General features: G+C 40.3%; 1 long non-coding RNA gene across 3 annotated transcripts in view; it reads right to left on the reverse strand.

Moving 5' to 3' along the window:
* Window positions 1–19,832, reverse strand: part of LOC101698240 (uncharacterized) — a 71,136-nt gene that overhangs the window by 40,349 nt on the left and 10,955 nt on the right. For 2 of the 3 annotated variants that reach the window (XR_015445668.1, XR_015445666.1), the window contains exon 2: window positions 17,531–17,877. This is a non-coding gene — a long non-coding RNA (uncharacterized LOC101698240). Of the gene's footprint in view, window positions 1–17,530; window positions 17,881–19,832 lie in introns of all 3 variants that reach the window. The other variant, XR_015445667.1, reaches the window with a different exon arrangement.

A 19,832-nucleotide genomic window follows, 5' to 3' on the forward strand; every position in this document is an offset into this window, starting at 1 on the left:
GAGGTTTTCTCAATTGTACTGTCTGCAAACACCTTAAAAACCTAAATCAGCTGAGCATAGTGGCACACACTTGAATCTCAGCACTCGGAGGCAGAGGCAGAAGGATCCTTGCAACTTCAAGGCCAGCCTGGACTACATAGTGAGCTCAAGGCCAGCCTGAACTACATAGCAAGACCCTGTGTCAAAATAAACAAACAAATAACAACAAAAACAAAACTAAGACAGTGCAAACTACATTTAAGAAGTGATTTATACATATAGATATATGTTACTCGTTGGTAAATAAGCATTAATTCTTGTCGTCTGTACCCAAAATGTTTGTAGTTCTACAATGTGTGCCCAAGGAATTCTAAACACATCACTAAACAAAACAGACAAATCCAGCCAAATTACTAAAATGTAATTACTGATATTCTATGTGATTGATATCCCAGAGGATTAAATTCTAGAAAAAGAATTAACTTCAATCTTTTGAGATGATCCCTAACAAACTATTCTACTTGCTTTTAACAATTTGTTAACAAAAACTGATTCATTATGATGGGCTTTCTATCCAAATGATAACCCACTTCGTTTTACCAAAAAAAAAGACTCTTAACAAGTATTCTTAAGTGCAACTCTGATAGAACTTGAAATTCTTCTACAGATAAATTGGTTTTCTTCATTATCTCAAGTAAATATTGGTAGAAGTAAAAAGGACTGTGTGTATTTGTTTGAATCTACTATACAAACTAGATTGACTTTGCTGTTACTAGTTTTTGTACACACTGTACAACTCCTAATTAAGGGCATCATGGGTGGGTAACAGATGCCTGGACCATACTTTAGCATAACAGTAGCCGGCTGTGTATCTCAGTTGCTGCACTGGGGGAATACAGGAAGCAATCTTTGTGTTCACCCACTTGGTACTACAAATAGCAAGGTGTATACATGTGTGTCAAATTGTCAACAGGTGAGTTTTGCCCATTTTTTGTGCATTTATAATTTATTTTATTAAATGTTTTCTTTTTACTTTTCTTATAGAATTAGCCCAATTCAGTATAATGTCGCATAAAAATCTGCTTTTACAACTTTGGGAGGAGGTTGAAAGTGAGCCATCAGGTGATTCAGCTATCAATGATGACTTAGACCACGTAACCCAAAGAAGTTGTGATAGTGAGACGGAGCAGATATGACAGAGAAGTACAGAGTGAAGACCTTGATTTACATGAGGAAGAAAATAGTAATGTAAATAAATATTTGACTAGTCAAAATGCTTCAAAATGGTCATGTCTACCTGAACTGTCTGACATTAGAACTAGGTCAGAAAATGTTACTAGGTTCTTGCCAGGGGTGAAACCTTTTGGATGGAATGCCAACATTGCAATTCAATGTTGCAAACTGAACAATATGCTACAGGATGTTGTGAAATACACTAATAATGTATAAGTAAAACATTCTATATTCATCAATAGTAATACTCAAAAATATATTTATCATAACACCTATCTGAACTAAAAGTCTTCATACTTGGACTCTTATCATTCTAATCGTCAGAATCTAAAGGACTTATGAAGTGAAAGGTGTGGCATCGAGATTTTTAGAACAATGACACAAGAGATTTGGTTTCCCTGAAAACTGCCTACACTTTGATGACAAAGAGATCCACCAAGAAAGAAAAAAATCCAGTAATTTGGCTGCTATTCACTCATTTTTTGGAAAGCGTTGTTTCAAACTGTCAAGCAATTTACACACCAGCCGAATATGTGACAATCAATGAACAACTTGCATCATTTCGTGGTTGTTGAAGTTTTTGGCAATATGTGCTAAATAAACCTCCCAAATATGGTATAAAAATATATGCCCTGGTAGATGCACACCTTGAATTTAGAAATTTATCCTGGAAGTCAGCCACCAGGACTTTACTCAAGTCATAATAAACCATTTGAAGTTGTGAACAGACTTGTTGCACCTATTTCAAAAAGTAACCCAAAGGTCACATTTGACAATTGGTTCACTAGTTACCCCCACTGATATTACATTTGCTAAAAGAATGCCAGTTGACCAGCACAGGAACTCCTGGCAAGAACAAAGCTGAGATTCCTGAAAAAAATGTTCCAAGTTCACAACAGAAATGTATAGTACAATCTTTGGATTTCCAAAAGACATAACATTGGCCTCCTATATGGCACAGTAAAACAAAGTAATAAGTATTGGTCGTGTCACATTACACTGTGATAGTACGACTGATAGTGAAGCCAGTGTGGTGGTGCAAGCCTGTAATCCCAGCACTTTGGGAAGCTTGAGGCAGGAGTATTTTGTGAGTTCAAGGTCAGCCTGTGCTACATAGTGAGTTCAAGGCTACCCTGGATTACACAGTGGGATTTTGTCTCAACAAAAAACAACAACAAAAACATAGTGAATCCACAACACAAATGAAGCCAGAAATGGCCACATTTTATAACAAAACAAAAGGTGGACTAGATGTTGTTGATGAGTTATGCACCAACTATGATGTCACTCAAAACACAAAGCACTGGCCAATGGTTGTGTTTTACTCAATCCTAAACATATCAGGCATAAATAGTTGCACAGTTTTCAAAGAAAATAACAAGCACAAAATATTAGAGAAATTTTCTTAGAGGACTGGGTCTGGAATTGATAAACGATCAATTACAACAGAAGAGCAATATGTATCTGCCCAAAGAACTTCACAAAAGAATTCTGGAGCAGACCAGGTGAAACATCATTAAGAACCCCCTAAGAAAACAGGAAGACCAGCAAGATGTCAAGTATGTCCTCCAAAAAAGACAGGAAAACAAAACACGTGCTATCAGTGTAAGAGATACTTGCGTATGGAACATGCTGTTTTCATGCGTGAAAATTGCCTTAGGTGTGATAATTGAAGTAAAGATTATTTTTGTAGTAGAGTTTTGTGTGTTCATTGTTAATTCACATAGGAATTTCTGGGGTTTTTTTAATTTACTAAGCAAACAGTTGATGTAGAAAATGCTGAAGTTTATTCTAACCGCTCAGTACATATCTGATATTTTATTTTATTGACATTTCATTTTCCTGCTAAGTGCACATTATACAATAGGAAGCTTCTGACAAGAGAGGTAACAAGTACAGCCTGTCAAACAGGAAAGGAGAGCCAAGCACACATGTTGTCAGTGTAAGCAAGACTTGTGTATGAAACATGCTGTTGTCATGTGTGAAGACTGCCTTAGGTGTGATAATTGAAGCCAAGATTATTTCTGTGGTAGAGTTTTGTTTGTATTTTCATTGTAGTTCACATAGGAATTTATTTCTGCTGTTATTTTTTAGATTTTGTAAGCATGTAAACAGTTGATGTTGAAATGTTGATGTTTATCCTAAACATGTATTAAAATTGTAGTATTTCACTGACATTTTATTTTTCTGTTAAGCACACATTGTTTAATATAACTCATAAAATTAAATAATTCATCTATAGAAATACTCCTAAAAGTAAATGTGGGCATTATACACCCCTCAAAATGCACCTTTCAAGAATTTTACCATGATGGCCCATTAAGATAGCAGCTATCACCTGTTAAATGTGGCTGTGGACTCCAGACAAACTCAGCCATAGACCACTCTTTCCAAACCTCTGTTGTTGTTCTCCTCTGGTCAAAAAGTTTTTAACACAGACTCTGATTCCACTTGGAAGGGAAGTGCTAACTTGGATATTGAGGGAGAAATTTTAGAAAAGGGGTCCTTGTTTTGTTGTTTATTGCTGTCCTGGGAATTGAACCCAGACAGGGAGCAATGAACTACATCCCCCACCCTTTTTAAAATTTTTATTTAGAGACAGGGACTCTCTATATTGCCCAGGCTGCCCTAGAACTTTCGACCCTCCTGCCTCAGCTTCCTGAGTAACTGGAATTACAGGCAAGTATCTAGGATTACAGGCATGCACCACTACACTCTGGTACAGGAAAGGGCTCTTTGTTGTTTTTTTTTTGTACCAGGATCGAACTTGGGTCCTTGCGCTTGTGCAGCAGGCAGGAAATGGCTCTTAATAGGAGACTGCCTCAAAGCAAATGCCTTCCCACTAGAAGGAGCTGTTGGGATATTGTCTGACTTTGGCTCCCCGGTACGCTGCGCCACAGTCTTTAGTGGCATTTCTCAGGCTCAAGCACCTGGCTCCTTTTACTTATACACCTTTGACACCTTTGATGGAATCTACACACCAATCCAGGAATAAATGGCCAGTCAGATGACAGCACCCCAAATCCCTCAGTAGTGAGGACTGTATACAACAAACGGGAAGCTAAAACAGGTCAAATGGGCCTGATTTTACATAACTTATCTCATTACTCTTCAAGACTGAGGGCACCAGGGGACAAGAGGTACAGGGACATTTAACTACCATGTGCATCCTGGATTCCAGCAAAGCCGCAGAAAACAGACTGCCTCAAGCAGAAACAGTCTCTTCTCAGGGACCAGGTTGCCTCTCAAGGAATAAGGACTTTTGCCTGAGCTATCTTTCAAACCAGAATGGAATAATGATCAACCAGACTCTTCACCACCCTAGCGCATCCACCAACCTGACCTCCGGTCTCCATGGACCAGTCTGACCCTCCTATCAGAGTTTTGCCCTCACTCCCCAGGCTAAAGTCCCTTCCCTACTTTCTTTCCCTTCTATACCTGTTGGTAAGTCGGCCTGGACCTCACACTGACGGTTCTGAAATGCTTTCCTGCGACAAGAGTCAAAGAACCTTTGGGTCCCATTTCCTCAGGACTTCCTCAGGCCCTGTTCAGTGACATGGTGACTGCACATTTGTTGGTTTTTTGAGAGTGACTTCAAGCAAAGGGTAAAACAGATGTTCCCAATCCTAGAAGGGTGACAAATAGTTACTGCATGCCTGATGTGTACTGGGAACTCTGCTAGGCACTGGGTTAAACCGATGCTTACTCTTGCACACTTGTAAAGGATGTTAAAAAATGTTTAAAATATCAATTTAAAGGCTACAATCCAAGAAGTTCCTGTGTTTAGACAAGACAATGCCCACATCTCTTAAGAAGCACATATTTATATGGGGCAGGGGTAAGAAAAAGTCTAATATAAGCAGGAAAGATTTTATAATTCCAAACAAATTTCCCTTCCTCTTCAGGCTACAAAAATTCACATGGTGTTATCATCAAAGAGATTAAAGTGGGCCAGGGATTTAGCTCAGTGGTTCAGCCGCCTGCTTTGAAAGCGCAAGGTCCCAAGTTCGATCCCCGGTACCAAAAAAAAAAAAGAGATTAAAGCTATCAAGAGGCATTTCTACTCAAATTTCATGACCTAATAGTTTAAGAAAAATGAGCCTTATTCCCGTCAGAAAGATGATCTGTTTTTGTCACATCACATTGGAGAATTAGCAGTCACAGGATTAGAGTACAGCTATCTGAGGATAAAAGTCTAAGCAAAAAAAAAAACCCCTACAATACCGGAATTTGATAAAGACTCCTCAAGAATATGGCATTTACCTGTTTCTTTCATCTAAGGATCTCACAGCACATGTTACTTATGTTACTGAGAAGCAAATCAGTGGTACCTTCGCCAAATAAAGAAACATCAATAGCTTAAAGGAATCCGGTACTAATGTTCTGAAACCCAGCTACTGATCTAAAAACAACACATAAAAAATTTTATATAACACTAGTGCAGCATAAGAAATACAAACATTTAAAAGCCCCTAGCATTTCCTCAGTGGCAGAACCACCTTCCATCACTTTTCACAAGCTCCCCTCAATCACACCTGTATGTATGCTAGTGAGGTGACACTTGGACCTCCAGAGAGCTGCAGGATAGGCCTGGCTGCACATTCTTGTGCCCAGAACTGAGGCATGAGGAGGTTAAACCAGAAGGTGGTGTGGAAACGCTGTCCCCACCCTCAGGCCTGGCCCCTCTTATCCTTTCACTGGGCGTTCCTGACCTGTAGCCTCTGTAATAAACCAGTACCTAGTAAGGTGTTTTCTGGAGCTCTGTGCACTCCTCTAGCCAACGAACAACCTGAGAGGGTCATGGGGACCTGAGTCACAGCCATGGAGGCCAGCAGTGCAGGTGGCCAGGGACCTGGACCGCAGCAAAGGAAAGGTGTCTTGTAGAACTGAGACTGTCAGAATACTTGTTACTAAAGAGAACTGGCATTAATGTCATGCCACTTATGTGCCAGACATTAAGCTTAGCATATATTATGTGTAGTGTACAAAACAGTGGTAGACACTGTACCTGAAAGGTAATTAAATTCATATTTCCCATTACACATAGCAAGTAGCAGAGCTAGAAACTAAACCTAGTTTTATCTCAAAAATCCTGTCATCTTACACATTATAGCAACCTCTACTTTTTATTATGTAGTATAAATTATAAACTCAAGAAGTTATTGAATATGTCCCAAAATGTCTCTGAAAGACTAGTCTTCAAAAACTGTCCAAAAAATCATATAAATAAAATGAAATTCCACATATAGACCTTGTATTCTAGTTATATATTTTAAATTTAATTTTTAATTACATTTATTTAGTGGGTACATAAATTTGCACATATTAATGGTATGATTTTAATATATTTGTATTACTGCCTATTAATTTTATAATTTGGGTTTCAATGTGCTATTTTCATACATGTACAACATATGCTGATTATGTCCATCGCCCCATTACCCTCCCTTATACCCCTCTCTGGCCTCCCCATTGGCCTCCCCATTGTTACTTTGCTCTCATTTAATAAGTCTTCCTAGCCTGGCATGGTAGGACATGCCTGTAATCCTAGCACTCTGGAAGGCAGAGGCAGACAGATCATCAGTTCAAGCCCAGCTTGGACGACTTAGTGAGACCCTGTCTCAAAACAAAAACAAAACGCTAGGGAGGTAGCTCAGCATGAAGGCCCTGAGTTTAATGCCCAGTACTGAAGAATAAAGCCCCCCTTCTACTTTCATGACTTTTTTTTTTTTTTGGTACAGGGCATCGAACTCAGGTCCTTGCACTTGTGCAGCAGGCAGCGAAACCACTGAGCTAAATCCCCGGCCCTACTTTCATGACTTTTTAAAAATTCACATATTAAGGGAAACATGTAATACTTATCTGAGTCTGGCTTATTTCATTTACCATAGTGATCTCCAATTCCATTCATTTTCCTGCAAAGGACATAATTTCATATTCTTTATAGCTGAATAATACTCCATTGTACGTGCATGTGCACGGTGGTACATGTCTTTAATCCCAGCACTCTGGAGGGATCTCCATACCATAGTGGCTGTACTAATTTACATTCCCACCAGCAGGGCAAGTGGTTTCCTTTTTTTCCACATACTTGCCAGCATATATTGTTTTTTGTATTGGTGACAGCATTCTGACTGGGGTGAGATGGAATCGCAATGTAGTTTTGATTTGCATTTCTCTACTTCATACATTTTTTTAAAACTCCCTTTTTTACATTTTTTTAGAAACTCCAACGCTTGCTGGTTGGCAAACAGCATTCACTTCCTTTCCTAGTAAACATTCATTTACTTCCTTTCCTAGTTATTAAGGAACTAAAGTCAACAAGATTTTCACTACTTTCTCATTATTATCAATATCAGCACTAGGAAGAGAAGTCACTAGAGATCAAAAACCCTAAAAGCTGGCAGAGATAAGAGAGATAAGAGAGATTATTAGACCAAACTCTTGCAGGAACACCATCCATAACACTGTCAGAGGACAACATCCAGCCTAAACTTAAATATTTCTAAAGGCAGAGTCCCCCACAGGTTAGAATTTACAATCCTGGATGATCGCAATAACACTTCGTGCTGTTAGGCAGATCTAAGTCCAAGAAAGATCTTCCTTAGGTGGGACAACACCCAGCACAGACAGAAGGCCATTCCTTCTTACTTACGACAACTCTTCAAGTACATGTAGATGGTGAGAGGTTCCCAAGGCTTACGCTCCATCATTCCTCAGTAGACATGGTGCCTACAGCTCGCATCTCCCTATCTGGGTCTCATTCATCTGGACAATTCAGATGATCACTGTCCAATTAAAGTGTAACATGTATAAATCCACATAATATTCTAGTACCTGAGGTATAAGAACACAGGCACTAGCACATCTCTTACTCAACACTGTGCACCTGTAAATGTTATCAAGATGAGCCGTTTTTCACAGCTGCATCATACAACTCACCATAGATTATGGTAGCTTTCTAATAGAAAAGATATTACTCCATGTTATGGCTTGCCTCATGTGGTCATAGGTGGGGTTTTTTCAGGGGTGGCTAGATCTAGAGTGTGTGTCACTGGGATTGATTCATGGTGCAATGCTAGGATCAAGGGCACTACAATTAAGGGTGTGAGTGTTACCCACCCTAAGTAGCCTGGATATGATATAAAGGATACAAAGAACTGTGGTCACGTCTTGCTGGCTTTCCTACCTTCTGCCTGCCATGAACTATTTCTCCTCTGCAATGCTCCTCTGCCATGCCACACTGCCTTGGAGCCAGCTGATTATGAACTGAAATCCCTTCAACTGTAAGCTAAATAAACTTTTCTTCCTTTACCTTTGGGTGTCAGTATTTTGTCTCAGCAATGAGAAAAGTAACTCCAGGACATTTTCCATTAAAGAGTAGGACACTTCCACTGCTAGGGTGTGGCTCAGGACTAAAACACTTGCCTACGATGGGCCCCTGGGTCCCATCTCCAACAGCACAAAAGAGCAGGACTCTTTCATTTCTATTACACCTGTCTTGACACTTTCATACTTCACACCTCCTTAAAGCTGCTTGATTGTCTTCGATGCTACATATTAGACAACCCTCCCAGTTTTAGTGTTATTTATAAATTGTGGTAAGCCCTTATTATATGAGTATTCAAGACCCATACAGCTTGACAACAGCAGAATTTAAAATCTTGTATAATTACAACTAAAACATGTCAAAAACAAATAAGTAAACCATGTGACACAACTAACTGAAAAATATTACAATGTACGCAGCAACAGGCTAATTCTTACAAATTAATTAAAACATCAGTTAACTGGGCAGGAGATTTAGCTCAGTGGTTCTGCCGACTGCCTTTGCAAGCGCAAGTACCCGAGTTCAATCCCCGGTACCAAAAAAAAAAAAAAACCCAAAAAATCAGTTAATTCATCAATGAAAAAAGAAACAGTCCAACAACCACTTATCAGAAAAGGAAAGACATACTGTGTTTTTTTTTGGTACCGGGGATAGAACTCGAGTCCTTGCACTTGCGAGGCAGGCAGAACCACTGAGCTAAATCCCCGGCAATACTGTATTTTTTTTTAAAGTACTGGGACCTGAACTCAAGGCTCCACACATACTATGTAAGTGCTCTACAAGTGAGCTACATGATACCCTCAAGTCCTTTTCTTTTCCTGTTTTTTTGTTTTTGTTTTGGTACTGGGGATCAAACTCAGGACCTTGCTCTTGCGAGGCAGGCCAAAGAACCACTGAGCTAAATCTCCGGCCCTTATTTTGTTTGTTTTTGAGACAGGGTCTCAGTTAAATTGCCAGTAAATGAAAGCAATCCTCCTGCCACAGCCTCCCAAGCACCTGGAATTAAAAACATGTAACAACAGCCAGGGATTCCCTGCTACCAAAAAAAAAAAAAAAAAGAAAAGGAAAAAAAAGAATATATATATATAATAACAGACTTGGGTTGACAAATGATTTTTACATAGATAAAAAGATTTTTAACCTCACTTATAAGATTAATGCAAATTAAATCTACAGTGTGACACCATCTTTTACCTGTCAGGATGACAAAGAAAAATTTTTGTTATCATATCTAATTTGTAAGGATAATGGAGAAATAAGCACTCTCAAAGATTGTTGGTTATAAAATGATTCAATTTCCTTAGAGAACAATTTGAAAATAGCTATAAAAATATAATTACAATGACTTTTTCTTTGGAGCTCAGCTGTTCAGTGAAGCACTTCTAGTAGAAGTGCTAGAGATATTTCAGAATAGATGGGCGTAGTTCCCACAAATTTGTTTCAACAAGCTCCACAGGTGACACTTGTGCATAGTTCACACAGCGCTCTTTAGGAGACTCCTGGGAATTCTTCCCATTTAAAACAGCAGAGCTTCCTAGCAGAAACTATTTCACCCTCCTTTTCCTGTCTCTGAATGCAGCCAGCTGTGTTTAACTAGAGCTGCGGCAGCCATTCTATGGCCATAAGGTGACACAGGAGACTGAAAGGCCAACACACCAAGGCAAACCGGGGTAAGGAGGTCACCCATCTGTACCCTGAATGTTGCTGAGCTGGTGACCTAACTCTGAACGACCCATGTGTTTGTTTCTGCTTATAGGAAACAACTGAGTCGGTCTGAGTTTAGTCTCATTAGAGCTCTGTTACTGCTGTGATTCACAAGTGACTGTACCCTAAGTGGTAGCCGTTCTGTTGATGGAAATAAGTAAAGCTGGAGTCCTAGCGGAATCGTGTGGCAGACTAGCTGTCTGGAGACTGGCACTGACTATAGATGCAATATGGGCATCATGTAAATAGGAGTTTGAAACACTATGCAGTTATAAAAATGGCAAGTTTATAAGTAGTAATCTATGTTATGAGAAAGAAAAAAGGTGTAGAACTGTTTGAATAGTGAGCCTCTACTTGAGTTTTTTAAAGGTGGGATATAAATATATATATAGTACATATTTTTATACACCTATATATAAAATATCTCAAAGACACAAAAAGTGGTAAAAATGGTTGTTTCTAAGGAAGGGGCTGGGAATTACAGATTAAAGAGAGATATTTTCTCAGAGGTGTAGCACCTGCCTGGCAAGCATGAGGCCCTGAGTTCAATTCCTGGTACCAAAAAAGGGAGGTTTTTTTTTCACTTCTGAATCAGTATCTGTGTATTTCTACTCAAAATAAAGTTTGAAATAAAAATTTTTAAAAACCACTTCTAGTACTTTATGAGGTATAAAAACATACTATGAATAAATTTTTTAAAATTTATCACCATAAAAAACACTGCCATGAATTACCCTACAAATACTTGCCCTCACTTCCAACATACTTATACCATTGTTCTTGCCATTGTCTGACACAATTCTAGAAGCCCTCTTTTGTGAGTGTTTTTTGCTGTGCTATCAGGGCTGCCTCACTGTCCAGAACTGACTCAAGTTTACCTTTCATGGTCATTTTGGGGAAGACCTCTTTGGCGAAGAACCAGAAGGTACATGGTGCCAGATCTAGCGAATAAGGTGGATGAGGACACACTAATGGCTGTTTGATCAATGAGGGGTGCTCAACAAATATGGCAAATATTTAAACAAAAAAAGGTATTCCAATAAAAGATACATTGCCCTTAATCCCAACGTGTCTTCTACCATAATACTTTTTAAAAAATCTAAACATTTACTCTATTTTTCTATCACCCCTTGTACGTATCAGAAAAATTTTAGAGTGGGTCAAAGCTGACAGTTATACAAAATTCCTTAACATTATCATTTGAGTACTAGCATCTGACATAATGCCCTGATGCTAGAAGATGCTTCAATGTCTGCTGACTTGAATTGCTATGGGATTAATCCCACAAACCACCACTTATAACAAGAATCTAAAAAGCAGAAAATTAACTCTCCACAATTACAGTCTATCACATAACTGCTTTTTTTCTATATTCTCCATAATGTCAGTACTGTCCTGTCAGCAAGGAAAAGTCAGTGCATGACACTCCTCCCGGGTTTTCCATATGCCCACACTGCACTGACATAATCAGTACCAGTCTGGACCGCTAACAAATCTTAGCCTCAACCTGCTACTTCACTTCCATTAGAACACAAACTTTGTCAGGAGAGAAACTTATCCTCTTGTATTTTCAACACCTACAACAGAGCCAACACATACTTAAATACTCAATAAATATCTTTTAAATAAATAATTGAGGAAAGAAATCTTACATAAAGACCTAGCCCAAGCTACATCTAACCATAACTTGTCTATTCTAGCTACTTATGTAAGCTTATCTGGCTGAGGATGCTAAAGAGACTATACACTTTTAGTCAAAAATACACAGGAGAGTGAGGAGGTTCTCACAAGCCCCTTTGACAGGCCCTTTAAAGGGTCTTTCAGCCCTATAACATAGGAAGGAAGAGTAGCTAACTGCCAACTGGCCCCTTAACCAATCCTCATTTTTCTTCCTTTTCATAATAATTGCTAAGCCAATTTAAAAATCTTGAAAACATGAAATAAAAACTTAGGAACTAAAAATGGTTGAGAATACCCTAAATATTGCCTCAAAGTACATTTCCCAGTATTATTTTAAATGAACAATTAAACCATATGCTAGTAATATTAAACATCCTAAATTTCTCCTATCAAGAACATCTATCTAGAGTTACAGATTTTTATGTAATCTTACAAAGGTTTAGAAAATATTCTGCTTTTGGAACTAGACTTTTATCTCCACAGCCTTACTAACATTACTCTTACCAAGGTTACCACATTGCTAATCAGATGGTTAACCTTCAGTGCACCTGACACCGTTGGCAAGCCCCCCCCTACTCAACTGGCTTCATCTGGTTTTCAGCTACCAAGTGTCCTCAACATCCCGCCTCACCTCCCTGATCTCAAAGCTCAGAGGTAACTAAGTTCTGGAACCATTTTTTCCTTCCATCTTTATTCCCTCCTGTCAGGAACACCCTGGGGTCTCTCTCCAGAAGATCTTTCCCTCCTCAACTCCAGGGTTGTAAAACCAACTGTCAGCCCAACAGCTCTCTTCCAATAGATATCTCAGTTCCAAAACTGAGCTCTTCTCCCCGCTGCCCACCAACTTGTTTCTCTTCCAGTCTTTCCCATCCCAATAAACAGAAACTACATCTATCTAGGAAGTCAGTGCAAAACCCTGGGAGTCGACTTTAACTCTTTCCTTTCTTTCACAGAACATACCTAACATAACAAAACTTGTTAACTCTACTGGAAAAATATATCTAGAACAAACTATGTGTCACCACTGTCCCTGCTATCCTCTAGCGTACACTATGGTCTCCTCTCACTTTCACAGTGATGCCTCATGTGTGATCCACCTGCTTTGCTCTGCCCAACTGATTACCACTCTATTGTCAACACAGCAGTCTGAGGAGCAATCACATCACCTACTGCCCAAGTTCTTCAAGACTTCCCCTTTCCTTCAGCGTCAGACTAAAGGTCCTAGGAAGAACAGGCAGCCTGAGCACCACCAGGAAGCTTCTGGGAAACGAGCCCCACCTCAGGACAGCAAATCTGAATTTCCAAGGCAGCCCATGTGAGAAAAAGGCCCAGAAGGCGCCACAGGAAAAGCACCCTCAGGTAGTCCTCCATCTTGGGACTTGGTGCTGGCCACTACGGCGGGGGTGCTCCCCACCACATTCAAGCCTTTACTCAAGTGACACCCTTTCTGTGAGGTCATCTGTGACTACTCAGTCCCCTCAATAGAAGCTACTCCTGCTTTCCTGTTTTCAAGTTACTCATTACAATTTGTCATCAGAGGCTAAAACACTGCCAAAGTGTACCTATAATCCCAGCTATCAGAGAGGCTGAGGCAGGAGAAGAACACAAGTTCAAGGGCAGTCTGGGCAATTCAGTGAAACAGCAGCTCCAAAAACCATAAAAGTTTAAGACTGCAATTTTTCATTGTGCCTGCCTCATAAGCTCAAGGTCCTGAGTTTTTGAGCCAGGCACCGTGCCACTGAGCTAAATCCCCGGTCCTAAACATTGCATATTTTGGGTTGTTTGGGGGTTTTGGGAGGGGAGGAGAAAGAGGTTTATTTTGCTTACAGTTTGTACAGGTTTCAGTCCGTAAGTGACTGGCTCCAAGGCAGAGATGGCAAACAAGCATCACAGAGAAAAAACAACATGGTGCGCACAAGGTAGCAAAGGTATCAAGGAAGTTTAACAGTATCTTTTCCCCCTTTTATCTTATTCAGGCTATCAGGATTAGGATGGTGCCAAACCAATCACTCGTGTATGGTAGTTTAGTAATCACACACCATTAACCCCATTATCACACATTCCAGATTCAACTACTTCTAAAAAAGAAAGTTCCACCTCGGCTGCATGAGGCTTTGGGGGGACATCTAAACACAAATGATAACATTCCACCACTGGCCCCCCAAAGACTCAAGTACATTTCTTTTCTTCTTTTTTTTTTGGTACCGGGGATCAAACTCGGGTCCTTGCGCTTGCGCAGCAGACAGCGAAACCACTGAGCTAAATCCCCGGCCCTCATGTACATTTCTTTACACAAAAGGCATCTAATCGAGGCTGAGGATTTAGCTCAGAGGTTCCACTGCCTCCCTTGCAAGCACAAGGACCGGAGTTCGATCCCCGGTACCAAAAACAAAAACAAAGCAAAAATCCATCTCTAAGAGATGCCAAACTCCTAATAGTTTCAGCATTACTGAAAAGTCCAAGTCCAAAGTCTCCTCTAGATTTAAGGCAAACTCTTAGCTGCAAGCCTCTGTACAAATGAAAAGAAAGTTAAACACTTGCAACATTCAATGGCACAAGATAGACATTACCATTCCAAAAGGTACAAACAAGAGGATACAAGGGAGTGGGACCAAAGTAAGTCCAAATTCCAGCAGGCCAAACAGTACATTCCACAGCTCCACTTCCAGCATTTGAGTCAAGCTCTGGCAAGTTGTGAACTCCAAAGGGGTTGGGTGGCTCCACCCCATGGCACTTCTCGTGGTTGTAGCTCCCATGCCTTCTCTCTTCAGCCAGCTCTGCTCCATCCTTGCACATTCCATGTTCCTGGCTTCTCCAAACTTCTGGGGTCCACACTGTACCTTCAACTTCACACTCACATTTTCAAACACTGCTCTCTCAGGGAAACACTGCCTGGCATCCTAGGCCTTCTTCTGAAATCTGGGTGGAAGCCTTCCTGACCCTACAACTCTTGCATTCTGCATGCACTTAAAACCAGCAGCATGTGGATGATGCCAAGGTCTGCTGCCAGCTGGATCTGTAGCCAGGCTTCCTTCTCTCTTGGCTGTAGGGTCCAATGCGTATGAACCAAATCCAGAGGAACAACTTCCCTAAGATGCCATTTTGGAACAACTTCCCTAGGCTGCCACCATTCTGGAATGTGGTGCTCTGGGGCTTTCTCCTCAAAGTAAAATCTTTCATTTTACCACTCTGAGACTGCAAAGGGTGGAGAGCTGCTGCTTCTTGTGATGCCCTCCAACCATCTTTTCTATTCTTCCATTCTTTCTCAGCAATTAAGATCTCCTCTGCTCTATCTGTGCAGTCCACAGCTTTACTAGAGCTTCTTTTTGGGCTAAACTCAAAACGTTTTGAATCATTCTCCTGGGCTCTTTGCTCTTGATTCTCAACAATAGGTCTGGCTAAAAGCCCCTACCAGCAGCCATGCCACTGCCTCAATCCCTTCTGCAAGATTAATTAGTCCACCACCCCAATCTCAGGAAAAATTTCTGGACATGAACAAAATGCAGACAAGGCATAACACATCATCTGGAGTCCAACAGCCAGTGCAGTCCTTCTTCACAGCAGAAACCTCCTGAGCCTGGTCTTTACCAGCCTTCTGGTCTTCTGAGCTCTGACCAGAATCTCCCATAAAGAACAGCCTAAGGCATTCCAACACTGCTTCTGTAGCCAACATCTCCACTACTTTCTGCATTCTTCCACTTCCCACAAGCCAGTTTCAAAAGTTCTTGAGCCACATGGCCAGGTAATGTCACAGCAACGACCCCACTTCTCTGGTACCAAATTTCTGTGTTGGTTACTTTTCTCTCATTGCTAAGACAAAATACCAGACACTCAAAGTTGGAGGGGGCGGGGTTTATTTGGCTTACAGTTCATAGAGGTTGCAGTCCGTAATTGGCTGGCTCCAAGGCAGGGATGGCAAACAGGCATCGCAGAGGAGAAACAACATGGCACACACAAGGTAGCAAAGGTAACAAGCTGGGTTTTTTGTTTTGTTTTCTGAGACAGGGTCTTGCTGTGTAGTACAGGCTGTCCTTAAATTCACTATGTAGCCCAGGTTGGTCTCAAACTCACAGTGATCCTCCTACCTCAGCCTCTGGAGTGCTGGGATTTCAGGTGTGCACCACCATGCCTGGCAAAGATCGCATTTTTACATTTACTGTTTACCTTGTTTACTCTATATCGTCACATAATACATAAGCACTATGAGGGCAGAAATTTTTGTCCCCCCCTACCATACTTAGAACATAGTAACCACTTAATATTTTTCAAATATATAAAATAATAAACAAAATGAGTTTTCCCTTACAACAGCCACTGAGCCTTTTAAAATGGTTCCTTACTACAGAAGCTTTTTCCCAGCATCATATACAACAAATCTGTGTTTTAAAATACAGTACAATGGGGCCGGGGATTTAGCTCAGTGGTTTCACTGCCTGCTGCGCAAGCGGAAGGACCCAAGTTCAAGCCCCAGTACCAAAAAAAAATACAGTACAATGAGCAAGCACTATATAAACTACTGTGCATCCCTGATTAAGAATGGAGAGTTAAGGGCCAGGGATTTAGCTCAGTAGTTCCGGTGCCTGCCTTGCCAGCGCAAGGTCCCAAGTTCGATGCCCGGTACCAAAAAAAAAAAAGAATGGAGAGTTACACCGGGTGTGGTGGCACATGCCTGTTATTCCAGCACTTGGTAGGCTGAAGCAGGAGGATCACTGAGAATCTGAGGTCAGCCTGGGCTATACAGTGAGTGCAAGACCAGCCTGAACTACATAGCAAGACCTTGTCTCAAAAAACTGAAAAAAAAAAAAGTTACAAATCTGATTAATGGTCATGGCAGGCCTATACCATCAAAAGGTCTGCAGAAAGAAAAACTGAGACTGAGTGAAAAAAACGGGCAAGCCTACAAATCTACAACGCAGTAATAACCCTTTATATTGATCAAAGTCATGCATACAAATTTTCTCATTTGATTATCAATAGCTCCATAAGCTGTAAAAAGCAAGTAACAATTTGCCCATTTTAGAGGTTAGAAACAAACATGTACTATAATTCTCACAGTATGGCAGAAATGTCAAAACCAAGACTGAAGTCTCTCAATTTTAGTTCAAAATTTATATCATACCTCCTCTTGCAAATGATACTGTACCAAGTTACAAAACTGTATAAACACATTATACTGAAAATACTAACTTTCCTCAAACCATCTAGGTTTATGTAAAATGAAAAGAAAGTTCACTGAAGTCACATTCATCTTGAAGAATAAAAACTCAAACTGCTTGCTGTTATTTATAACAAACACCAGTGGGGGTGAACCTAGGCACACATGCAGCAGCAGGCTGTATCACTGAAAGTTCTAAAAAGTTTGCCATCACTGGTTTACCCAATGCCCAATAACATTAAGGAAAAATGTTAAGAAGTAGCCTGTTATATACAAGAAGTTCTTGTTTAGCTACTGTAATTGCTAGAAGAGAAACTGGGACAAATGAAAACAAAACAAGTCAATGAAAGAGAACTGAGTTCTAGACAGGAAAGTGTCTCAGCTGTATCATTATTTTGTACTGTTCTGAGTTCTAAGTGATGTGATTTTGCAGAAGAAAAAAGACCTACCTCCTTAAAAATCCCAGCAACAGTCTTCCTTCCTTTGCATAGATGAGAACAAACAATTATAATCCAAAATGTTTCCCAAAAAGTTATTTTTTAAAAAGACATAGAAATAGAATATCCTTATGAAAAGAGATCCAGGAGACAGGGATTTAGCTCAGTGATTCCACCACCTTCCTCGCAAGCGCAAGGTCCCAAGTTTGATCCCTGGTACCAAAAAATAAAAAAAAAGAGAGAGATCCAATCTGGGAGGATGGACACTGTGTTTTCCAAATCCTGTGATCAGCTGTTCACCAAGCATCAGCATCTGCAGAAAGGGCTGACTATGGTACCTCTTCTCCATAGGGTAACACCTGCTGGGATAGAGGAGCAAGAGAAGGAGAAAAAAATGCTGAGTATTGAATACAAATAACTGGCTGACAGACATTACCAGTTTTCAGGCTGCAAACTTTTTCAAGTTAACATTAGTGCACATCAAAAGATCACACCAAGGTAATGTGCGTGGGCAACCCCAGTTGGCACTGGGGTTTCAAATGAGAGCAACAACCACAGGTACACTTCAGTGGGCAACCCAGCCTGATTACTAGTAAGTAAGCAGAACAGTAATGTTGTGGAAAAATATATGTCATTTTTTACAGCAAGATGATAATCATATCGCACAAATATAAATAATACAGTCTGTATCAGTGGTGGTGAACCTATGGCACATGTGCCACAGCAGGCACACAGAGCCCTCTTTGTAGGCACCCAAGCCAAGTCCCCCCAGCAGCCAAGTTATCAGATAACAGGTTTTTTTTTTTTGGTACAGGGGATCGAACTTGGATCCTTGCGCTTGCACAACAAGCAGTGAAACCACTGAGCTAAATCCCCGGCCCTACAGTTGTTTTTTCTAATCTGGTCTATACAGTCTAAATAGACCAAGCATTCTGACATCTTATAAAACAAATACTGTGTAACTACTAATGTAAACTGTGACAGCACAAATGTAGAATAATCATGCAAAACTGAATATGTAGGTCTAGCAGAGAAACAAAGTTAATAGGGAAACTGAGGGATATCCAAGTAAATGTGACATAGGGCAGTTTTGTGTACCCTTGTTAGCAAGTTATAAAACTAGAAATCTGTTTTCAGCAACAAATTCAGACAGTACTTAAATCTGCCACATCACTGCATTTCTATCAAACTACAAATTATAGTCTATACAACTGAAATAAAATATGTAGGGGATTAACAGCAGAAGAAAAGATTAGTGAATGTAAAGACAGAGCAAATGTAAAGACAGAGTAAATGTAAAGATAGAGGCTAGCCAAAAAATAGCCAGGCACGGTGGCACACGTCTGTCATCCTAGCACCCTGGGAGGCTGAAGCAGGAGGATGGCAAGTTAGCAAGACTGTGTCTCAAAGTTAAAAATGGAATGGGGGGTGTAGCTCAATGTGAAGGCCTTGGATTCAATCCCCAGTATAGAAAAATGGGGGCGGGGGGGCGCAGAGAGACAAACACAGAGAGACAGAGACAGACAGACACAGAGACAGAGAGAGAGGGTAGGAGGGAGGGAGGCAGGCAGGCAGAGGCAGATAGACTCAGCACAGAGTAAGGCTGGAAAAAATGAGCAGAGCAGAGCTACGAGACAATCTCACGGAGCCTAATACCATATGTGTAACTGAAATGTGCACTGTGGAGAAATCATAACCAAAAATTTTCCAAACTTGATGAAAAATATAGGTTCACAGCTTCAAAAACCTCAATACCACAGCCAAAGGAAAAGGAAAAAAAAACATGAAAGAAAACAAAACCAAGGCACAACAAAATCAAATTACTTAAAACCATACATAAGGAAAAAGCACTGGGGAAAATAGAAAACACAGTGGTACCTTGGTTTACGAACTTAATTTGTTCCATGATTCTGAAAAAGATGGCCACAGCTGTCTCTGTCACCTTATGCAAAATTCAAAAACAAAAACAAAATTTGCCAAGCACTTCTGTTTGCAAACAAAAATGTCTGTGAACTGAGGTACCACTGTATTTTATAATATATTTGGTTTTGAATATCATGTGTCTAATGATTTTATAATATCCAGAGAACCCTTAAAATTCTACAACAGTGACAAAAATAACAAGCAAGCAACTGGATTCAAAAATCAACAAAGGACGTAAACAGACGTGTCTATAAAGAAGACACAGGAGTGGCCAGGAAGCACAGAAGGAGATGCTCAGAATCACTGCCACTCGGAAACGCAGGTCACAAGTACAGGGCAGATCAAAACTGCCTCCCACCAATCAGAATGGCTACTATTGAAAAGAAAAAAG

Source organism: Heterocephalus glaber, unplaced genomic scaffold (genome assembly GCF_053883595.1).
Source record: "Heterocephalus glaber isolate CG9 unplaced genomic scaffold, H.glaber_assembly_v1.0 deba00001615, whole genome shotgun sequence".
In the NCBI taxonomy this organism is placed as follows: Eukaryota; Metazoa; Chordata; class Mammalia; order Rodentia; family Bathyergidae; genus Heterocephalus; species Heterocephalus glaber.